The sequence below is a fragment of the Typopeltis vanoorti genome, chromosome 12, assembly GCF_054136105.1.
Source record: "Typopeltis vanoorti isolate ZY-2024b chromosome 12, IOZ_Tvanoo_1.0, whole genome shotgun sequence".
Taxonomy (NCBI): domain Eukaryota; kingdom Metazoa; phylum Arthropoda; class Arachnida; order Uropygi; family Thelyphonidae; genus Typopeltis; species Typopeltis vanoorti.
Genome location: NC_143560.1, coordinates 74,860,985 through 74,871,128, shown reverse-complemented (window position 1 = coordinate 74,871,128; position 10,144 = coordinate 74,860,985). Strand labels below are relative to the sequence as shown.

General features: G+C 36.8%; 1 protein-coding gene across 1 annotated transcript in view; it reads left to right on the top strand.

The window, feature by feature from the left end:
* Nucleotides 1-4,655: 4,655 nt before the first annotated feature.
* The window catches only part of LOC150100893 (glutamate receptor ionotropic, kainate 2-like), a 46,584-nt gene continuing 41,095 nt past the window's right edge, over nt 4,656-10,144 (top strand). Inside the window, exon 1 of the mRNA XM_090401927.1 lies at nt 4,656-4,712. The gene's annotated coding sequence lies outside the window, so the exon portion shown is untranslated. The remainder of the gene's footprint in view (nt 4,713-10,144) is intronic.

The window sequence follows — 10,144 nt, the reverse complement described above, 5'->3', positions numbered from 1 at the left end:
TCTTCTTTCACTGTCAGGCCTAGTTGCTTGTAGTGTTGCTCTTTTTCAAACCATCTTCTCCGAAATCTCCTTCTACTCTTCTTTACTTGTTATACTTTACTTCGGTATTCAGTTCTTTACTTTCTTTAGTCAATGTGGTATTGATGAAAAATAGTGATGAAGAATTGATTGCATCAATCTTCCATCATTATTTTTCAGTGGATCGTTTCTTCAATGATTGGAGGAACTTCATCATTACACATTACACGATGAAGAAGTACTTCGCCAACTGGAGGTTCTTCATCACTGTTTATCATTAAGAGAACCCTTCGGTCACCTGATTTAGAAGAACTCCAAGTGCTCATCTCTTTGGATAAGTATTTGGAATATGTAAGAACATTCTCTTATGACGTCATGCGTGTTTGAGTGGATCCAAATCTTAGCAAATACTTCTTAACCGCTTGATCACTAGCCACGTAACACAAGAATATTGATGTCTTGAAGGTCGATTTGCGGTGACACTTCACTCACATCTACGAAAATGCAATCAATAAAATATTGAGCAGAATATTCAGCCACATTGAAGGCAGATTTAGCTTTACAAGCAACCGGATTACGAATAATCCGGTTGCTTGTTTAGGCGCAAAACGCCAACAGTAATCACAAAGCTGAGTGATGGGTAAAGAGGATGCTGGTGTGCTGACGTTAAACAAAGCAGAAGGTCAACGAATTACAGGGTCATTAGGTAAATGAAATCCATGATGCAGTGACTGATGGCAACAGAATTATACGGTAGATAAACGTGTACAAATATTGAACGTTTAAGGGGGAAATTAATTGTCTTGTCCCTGTCTAATACTCGGAGAAGAGAAGCGAAGCTAGTTAATAGCAAACAATTAAGCTAAGTTATAAATATCGCCGAGGTAATTGTTCTAATGAGAATTAATCTATTGCGGATATCTTCGGTTATAGTGAAGAGTAATTAATTTTCAGTGACAGAGAGAGAGAACGCATGAGTTTTTTTTTTTTTCTTTCCATAGATAAACTAAATTCTACAGCAACTCTGGGAAAAACAAATATTTCGCACGGGTTGTGTTTCCCACTACTTCCAACTAGTTGCTAGGCAACGCCTTCTAAAGAGATTTGCCGAATACGTAAAGATGTGCCTACATCGAGATTAAATATTTATGGGGATAATCCCATTGTCTCATATTCTATTCTGAAACTTCCTTTAGGGGAGGGGTGTATGTAGAGAACATGAGCGCCCTCTGGTCATATGCGTTCGTATATATCTTATAATGACATTACTTTATGGATCTAATTCTATAAACCTTGATTAAAACATAAGCCTAGTTGATATAAAGTCGTGAACAGCAAGATAAAGTTTATAAATAATTCAAGAATACTTTGGATTATAGACGGTAGAGGGCGCATCGGAAGATGCGTTTGCTTTCATACTGGGTATTTGATATTAAGAGGATTTTTTTTTCTTTCTTTTTTTTTTTTTTTTTTTTTTTGTTAAATCATACATTTTATCCTTTATTTGCATTTTATTATTTCTTTTCATGATTTTTCTCCTTTATTTCCAAATTAAATTAAAAATCGAAATAACAAAGCACTTGATTTTGATGAAGACTATCAGAGTATTGTCGAAACGTTTTCCTTTTAATTTTAAAGCTTCTTAAACAAGAGCCATGTGAAATTTCTTGCAAATGAAAGAACAGCCCCATAACGATGGGAGTGGGTGAGTCATACGAGGGGTCATTTCCTTTCGAAATTTATTATGATAACAGCATTTTGGCATGTTTGTTTCTGTTTAATTTCTCTCTCAAAAGGACGGTGTTTTACGGCACTCCGTAACGACCCCGGTGCTTGCTGCGCCGTGATTTAGTGTCTCAAGTCCACAGATTAGACACGCGGGAACAGCACATAAGTGGATGAGGAAGGAACAATATTTCAAACTAATTGTGCCGTATATGCGACGCCCATCTTCCCTGTTTTCCGACGGAGGGTGAGTAAAAATCGTTATCACTTTAGTCAGGGAGTTTCATCATGAGACGGAAGTTCATTTCACCAAATGCGAACTTATTACTTGGTTAAGACAAATTATCTTTTTAACGGGTGACGTCATCGCAATGGTTTGAACTGTTCGCACTAAAATATTTTAACTTCAATTTTTTCAGTTGCTACTGGGCCTTCTCCTCATAATAATCTATGCGGGTAGACTGAAATGAAATGTAGATTTCATGAGGCTTTTTTTTTTTTTTTTTTTTGTATGTAAACTGTGTGTGTACGCTAGCCAGTTACCTGTATATAGGATGAAAAAAAAATGTACTTTCCGGTAAAAAATGCCTGCTAAACCATAAAATTGAAAGTGGCGAATACAATTAATTTCTATAAAACTAGTGCTAAGCTGGAGATGACATTTACTTGAAGTTGGAATTCATGAGCCTATCATTGAAGCTGGACGTGATGAAAATTCCTGAAGTTCAGTTCCAGTCTTGATGAAGATGTTAATTTTTCCAATGATGATAATATATAATTACCACTAATCAATATGTTAATACTGTTTTTATTGTATACATGTGTAAAAAAGCTGAGTATCGAATGCGAGGAAGTTCATACCACCCTTTTTCAGGTCGTGAATTGAGAACGATTCTTACAGAGGATGTTTCTTCAGCCAGAATATGGTTCGACTATCGACATTATTGTCCTTGGTTTTCCTCTGACTACACTGCAGTTTCTCGCTGGAAAGTAATTAGCCCACAATAAAGGAACTGTGTTAATGGTGTTATCGCCTTCGATGGACTTTGGTTTCGTGGTGGAAGGCCGATAATAATAAAACGAAAAAGGGAGATGACGAACATTATCTTTGAAGATGGAAGACGAACGGTAATCGAGATACCAGAAAGATCTCAGGAGAGAGAGAGAGATAGATAGAGAGAGAGAGAGAGAGACCTTTACTAGTCACCGACCAGTAAAATGAAATCATCGGACATCCTGAAGACAGTAAAACAGAATAAGGAAGAGACGAAGGCAATAAATAAAGAAGCCAAAGGAAACGAGGTAAAGTAATAAATTAATATGAATGGAAAGAAGAGATAAGCATCAAAACAAAGAACAGAAACAAGGAGAAAAAGAAAGAGATACGTGGAAAGATTGGAATGGAAAAGAGGATGGAGAGAAGACAGAATCATTAATTAAACACGAAACATAATTCTACCCAACATTCTAGCATTACACACCAGTAATTAGCAGACAAAACAATCGATGACTAATTAAAGGGGGGACTCATTTAAGTTACTTTACCCCCTCTCTCTCTCTCTCTCTCTCTCTCTGAGCGTTTTCCCGTCGTTAGTCGCCTGTTACTCTTTCTTTTCATTAAGCAGTCTTCCGATTCACGTGTCGACTAGCAAGTGGCGCATTGTTGGCGAGGTAATTATAGAACTTTCTTATTTCGTTTTGAGTCTGATTTAAGCGAATCTCTCCTCAGGTGGCGCCCTCCTTATCGTCTATTATGCCTAATACAAGCACTCATTGATTTGACTTTTATTACTATAAATTCTCTCACGTGTGAGTTTTAAAACTAAATTGAAATGACATCCATACTTTGTCATTATTCACTTCTGCGTTGAACCTTTTCCATTTAAAAAAAAATTGCAATACCTTTGGTTTATTGGGTACACGATGTCTTTTTTCCTAAACTATACTAAAGCAATCCATTTTCCCTCCATCGGACTCAGAAATAATCCTCAAATGTGTTGGTTCTTGTGCGGTGAATTATGAAAGCCGAGCTAACCTCTCGAGACTTTCAGACGTAGCCAAAGCTCGGATAGAGTCAGCGGCCAATATATCTCAATGGATGAAGTGATAAAGATTTCATTGCACCACCAGAAGGAGAAAACGATTGGCGGAGGGATGTAGAAACCCACCATTCTAATCTAGTAACAATGTTTGTTATATTAATACATAAAATCAGTTCGCTGAGCGGATGTCCTCTCTTTTGTGCGAATATACGCTCCAGGAATCACGTGACCAGTTCCAGTATCCGTGTTCGCGCTTTCTACATAAAACAGATTAAAATTTAAGCTTCCGAAATCGCAACATACACCGTTATGTGTACCGAACGGTGCACGAGATTTGTCTCCGAGCGTCATGTCTTCTTCGGGATCTGACTCCAGCTGTTGCTCTCTTCTCATCCGACCTCTTCACTATAAAATCCTGATGTTTTAAGTCGGCTATCGCTCCGTAGCAGCTCACCACGCTCCTTACTGCTGTCAAAGTCGATCAAGTGCGCGCATGCGCACAACGGAACAATTCGGAGGCAGTCACCAGAGTGAGAGAGAGAGAGCTCTAGCCGAGGCTACTGCACGAGCCTAAGGAAAAGTCCTTCTGCATTGAACCTACCAAGGAGTGAAGTGTAACCGTTCGTGTCATTCGGGTGGTCATTTGGAACTACCCGTACACACAATCGCCACTGTTTGGTTCGTTTTTTATTTTTATTTTTTATTTTTTATATATTTCGGATGAGAAACGAAAAACGGTCGGAAAGGATATGACAACCCCTTTGCTTATTCCGGCAAGAAGATTTGGATGGAGATGACAGGACTGTGCTTCAGGCGCCAATATGAAATATCAATACCCGCGTCCCTGGGTCAACATCCTACTGGGAGCTATCCTGTGCTGCCACCTGGTGGCTATCCGGGCTCAATTACCAGACGTAGTCAAGATCGGTAAGTACAGTTTAATCTGACCTAAGCTTGTAGAGCTTTTAGGCCTACTGCCGCCGTGGTTGTGGGTTTCCTCCGATTTGCACATCGCAGCAAACTCACTGTTGAACACGCTTTTCTCTTGTTTCTCAAGAAGAGGAGGTTTAGATGACCGTAAAGATAATTGAAATGAATACAAATGCGGGCTTACGAAGGCCGTTTTCTTGTTGCTTAGATTCAGATTTGCCTTAAATGGTTCTAAATCGGTGGTCATCGCTTGTATTCCCATTAATCCCTTATCCGCCCTGACCTCATCTATTCCTCTATCCGTTTATAAGTATGGAGAGAAGATTATTAGGAACCCAAAACCGAATTTATGTGCTTTGGACATAGTTTATGCATTCACTAAATCTCCTTTCCAAAGTCTTCTTGTAGTTTTTACGATAAATGAGACTTTGTTTCCACCATTACGCTCATCCAAATCTTCCATCGGCTACTTCAGTCGTTTAATGCGAAGTCTGTCGATAGTCGTAAGTTATCGAACTCCCAATCGATTGGTTGCGCGACAACATAGCTTACACTAACACGTCGGAGCATCCGGAATACGAAGAAGAAAGAAGAAGAAGAAAAAAAAGATTAAAAGCATCCTGGGAGGTGCCAATAGTGTGGATTGCCGTTTCGTTGTAATCTCCTGTAAATCTCCTTCCCCTTGCATTTCCCGTTCGGAGTCGAGCGGTGGAAGGCACATCTGGGCGAGTAACACGAGTAATTGATTGCCCCTCATCTCATTCAACCCGTCCGTTGTCGTCGTGCTACGGACACTGAAAAGGTCAACTGAAGATAAACCGAGTTGAAAATAGTAGGCAGACTTGGATGGAAGCGAAAAAAATCCGACGATTCTTTCTTTTGGCGATAAAAGAGTCGGGTCAATCATCTTTCACTTCTCTCTTTATCTGTTTTCCTTTCTCGTGTCTTTTCAGCTTCTTACTACAAGGTTTATTCTGTTTATTTTTATCATACCGTCACCGGGGTTCTCATCTGTGTGTTCATTTTTTTCTTATTTTTTTATCGTTTGACCCGTTTTCTTCTTTCAGTGCGCTGTTTCTTTTCTTTTTAGAATTCAGTTTTCTTGCCAGCTTTGCTTCGTCTTTAGACACATGGCTTTTGCAAAGATTCGTAAATCCAGTTCAAAACGCGATGTTCTTAGTTGAAAATTTGAAGAAATTTTTGTCAACTTGAACTTAACTACGAAGTTTTCTTCAACAAGCAATAAACAGGAACAAGCATATAATAAAACTGTCTAAAAACTGAAAGAAGAACGAAATTATTGAATGCATTTGGAGATATTCATGATTCTCCGACTTCAGTATAGATTTCATACTTCTGAATGTGGATCGTTTAGGCTTTTCCTATCAACTATTAGATGGGTCATCAGTAGTGCGTGGGAAGCCTTGAAAATATGTGATATTTGAATGTGTCTCTAGAGTTCGAAGAACAAATAAAATACGAGTGAAAAACGTTTAAATATTTAGAATGTTTCAAATATTGACGGAGAAAAGATATTATTTTCTAACAGGATCTCTCTACACTTTATAGTATTTGACGTTGAACCAAATGGTAGACATTTCACATGAAGGTGGAGGAAATGAAACTACAAATTCGCATTAGCTTTGAAAGTAGTATAACATACATCATGACATCTTTCAAGATATAACACCAAGTTTAAACACTTAAAATTATTCTAAATTTAAATTCAATTGGCAACAGTAAAATCTTTTTATCTCATTTTACTGCTTTTGAGTGATAAAATACCAAACACTTTGAGCTGTTGAAGAAATTTCGTTAGTTCCTATTGATTCTTACGTGTTGTATCAGTCATTTTAAGAATTTAGAGCGAAGTATTTTAGTGGAGGAGATTGGGGGGGGGTGTATAAGCGTGACGTCACTTTATCAGCTTTATTTTTTCAATTTTATTTTAATTTTGAAATGTAATTGGCTAGATTTAATTACCCATTTTCCCTGTTTGTTAGATTATTTTTAATTGATTCTGGGAATGAAATTCTAATTCTATTTAAAAAAAAAAACAAAGGAACGTGATGAACTTACATTGTTCAAAAAAAAGAAAGAACATTATCAGGAATATTTGAACACGTGTTTTTTTTTTTTTTTTTTTTTTTTTTTTTTTTTTCATTGTTGTGGAAGAATGTTGGAACGACTGGCATCACGACCGAATTCGATTCGTCCATAACAAGTATAGAAAATAATTGTTTGACATATTAAAACCAAGAAATTCACAAATTCTGTTCATCATACCAACTATCACGTCTTAACAAACAAACAAACACATGAACATAAGTTAGGCGTTGGCCTAATTTTCAACACAAGAACCTTACGGTATGCAATGCCGTCATGGACCAACACAGTCCCTAAAACGATTCATATCGTTGTTTGCCTTAATTGGATGTGTTGTGGAGCACACAAACCATTTCAGAAAACTGGAAATCAATCTTAATTCAATTCCGCATTCATTCGATTCTACTTTTTTTCTTATCAATGTGCTAATGTTAGGGGAAATCTTTATCGTGTATACCGTTTATTAACAAAACGCCCCGTCATGTCTATTAAGTCTCTTCTTATCTGTTTCGGTCTCAGCGAGAAGGCCTTTCAAACAAACATCTGGTTTATGGCTATTGGTTGTCTTCTTTCTTTTCTGGGCTTATCGGAGATTAGCTGACCATGTTAATTTCATCTTTTGCTCCGTCTACATCTAATCTAGGCCGCGTATTTTTTTTTTAATTCTTAATCGCAGTAACAAAACATGAGCTGATTAAAAAACTAATTCTATAAAAAACCAAAAGGAACGTAATGAACTTACATTGTTCAAAAAAAGAACATTATTACGAATATTTGATCACGTGTTTTTATTTCATTTGTTGTGGAAGAATGTTCAACATTCACCAGAATTGTGTTAACATTTTTCTACTGCAGTTAAATATTTATTAGTGGTTTTCGACAACATTATAACACAATTAAAAGAATGGTTCTCCTTTAATGGGTACAGCTAGAATATTGCATGTCTGATTGCTCTTAATAAATGAATTATCAATGTTCTTATTTTTTATTTCACATGTTTCCTGTTTCCTCCACGGGATATTGCTCGAAAGCTTTATTCTTGCATATGATAATCGATCTTTGAAATTCCTTCATTTAATAAAAGAGAAAACGAATAGACGACCAATCGAAATGATTTTATTGCATACCTTTTCTACGTGCATTTTTCCCAAGAATCCCACAGAAGGGCCATTCTTTAAAGCAGGTGAAGTAAGTTTCCTATAGAGCTGACACCTCGTTAGGGATGACTTTTCTAAGTTGCTTGCGTGCAACTCTTTTAATGAAGGCAAAGAAAGTGGTCCCAAGAATAAAATATTCTATTGAAAGACATACAAGAAGAGCACTTTAAGTGTCTCGCAGTTACGTCGTAGGCCACATGAATTAAAGATTCGATGCAGCTTTTGTATGCACCGCAAAACAGAAAACGCTTTTCGGTTAAATTGAGGGGCGCTATATCACATTTAATAAATTAATGTGTGTTTATTAGACGTCTCATTTGTTTTTAGCCTTTGCATTTGTTCAACCTGAGTACGAATTTAATGTTCAATAGTCTTTGTCCTAAAATGGATTTATTTTTTACTCCTGCGTAGTGTGACTTTTGCTGATTTAATTTGTTAAACAAGTATTTAAATCGCTTGAAATAAGTAAGAATATTAAGAAAAATTACTTTAATAGGAGTGCACAATTTGCACAACTCTGTTTTTTTTTTTTTTTTTGGCAAATTGATTCAGAGCTATTAGTGAGATAACACACATCCTTACAATCGATTATAACCAACATTCTTTTATAAAACCTATTTTTTTGACTAGTAAATTCCTATCTTAACAGATTGCCGGACTTTATTTCTAGAGTGCACTTTAGTTTATCATAGTTCCGCAATCTTTTATCCCATGAACGGCGCCCATACGGAGAGATGAGATAGTGAAGGTTTTCCTATTTGATAAACGCACGAAAATGCTCAAGGGATGAGTGTTATATTAAAGTGCTGTTAGTGCTGATCTCAGCTACACCTGGGAATAGAGTTCAGCGCGAGTAGACCCTGCGGGGTACTACAAAAATATTCCGTGCTAATCCTAGCGTGATCAGCCAACTCCGCTCTTTGATTCAACTCAACAGAACTGCATTTATTAAGTGCACTTGTGGTCTGAATGGAGACTGCCCAATTCACTCTGAGATTTTAAGCTAAGATGGATAATTCTTCGTACAAATCAATCTTTATTTCACGTCCCTGCAAATAACCATCGCATCTGAAACGTATTGAAGAGAAGACGCGTAAAATATATAACAGTTTTGCAAAACATTTGCAAAACTTCCAACGTCACTAACAAGAACATTGAATGTTCTTGTTAGTTAAGTTCAGAAAACTCAGAAAGCTCAGAAAATATGACGAGTTCATCGTTATTTATATAACATGTTTTTTTTTTTTTTTTTTTTTTTTTTCGCGAATACGTTTGTTTTAGACTTCGGTTCGATTGTTATTCTGCGCAGCAAAATCTTCTGCAAAACGAACACAAAAGTCCAAGTAGGCGCTTGACAATACTTGCTTGCTTGTTCGCAACAATAAAAAATAACAAGATGCTAACAATTTGAAACACACACAAAAAAAACTAATAATAGCAGAGTAAATAGGAACATAACGGGATTACGAACAAGTCTGTTGATTGTGTGCGACTCTTAATAGCGTGGATAGATTGTGGGTTGGGAAGAAAGATGAAATTTAATAAATGTTTTGTATTCGCTTATTTATCAACCGATACCGAACTTTAGTTAAGAGGCAAGCAGGAAATTAATAAAAACGCAAAGTAACTCCGTCGTAAAAAAAAGGTTGACCATCCCCTGCTGGATGATATTAACTTTGACCTCTATTCTATCATCGTTTAATAGCCATTCCACAACACCCCATGAAAAGCAATATGCTCTTGAATGATTCAAACCTCACAGTGCCACCAGATGGTGCCCAGGTCGATGTGCAATCAATAAATAATTGTTATTTAGTGGATTTAACCTCTGAAGTTATTCTTTGTGAACTACTGTAGCAATGACAATAGTGATTTCAAATTATGAATGAAAACAGCAAAAACACAAAAAAAAAGAAATAAAAATAGTTTAATTAGACGCTAGATATATAGAGTTTGCTTTGAGAAAGACAGACGATGCTACTCCTCTATTTACGGGAGTTCTCCCACTATTCTACGCATTATCATAGAACAACCATTAGTCTCTGGTGAATGGATTATATCCTTGAGGCCAGTGCCTGCTGTTGTTGAAGGAAACAGAACATGTGCTTAGTCCCGCAGTGAATTCAACAACGTACACAGTGATTATCCCCAGAATGGAATGTGACG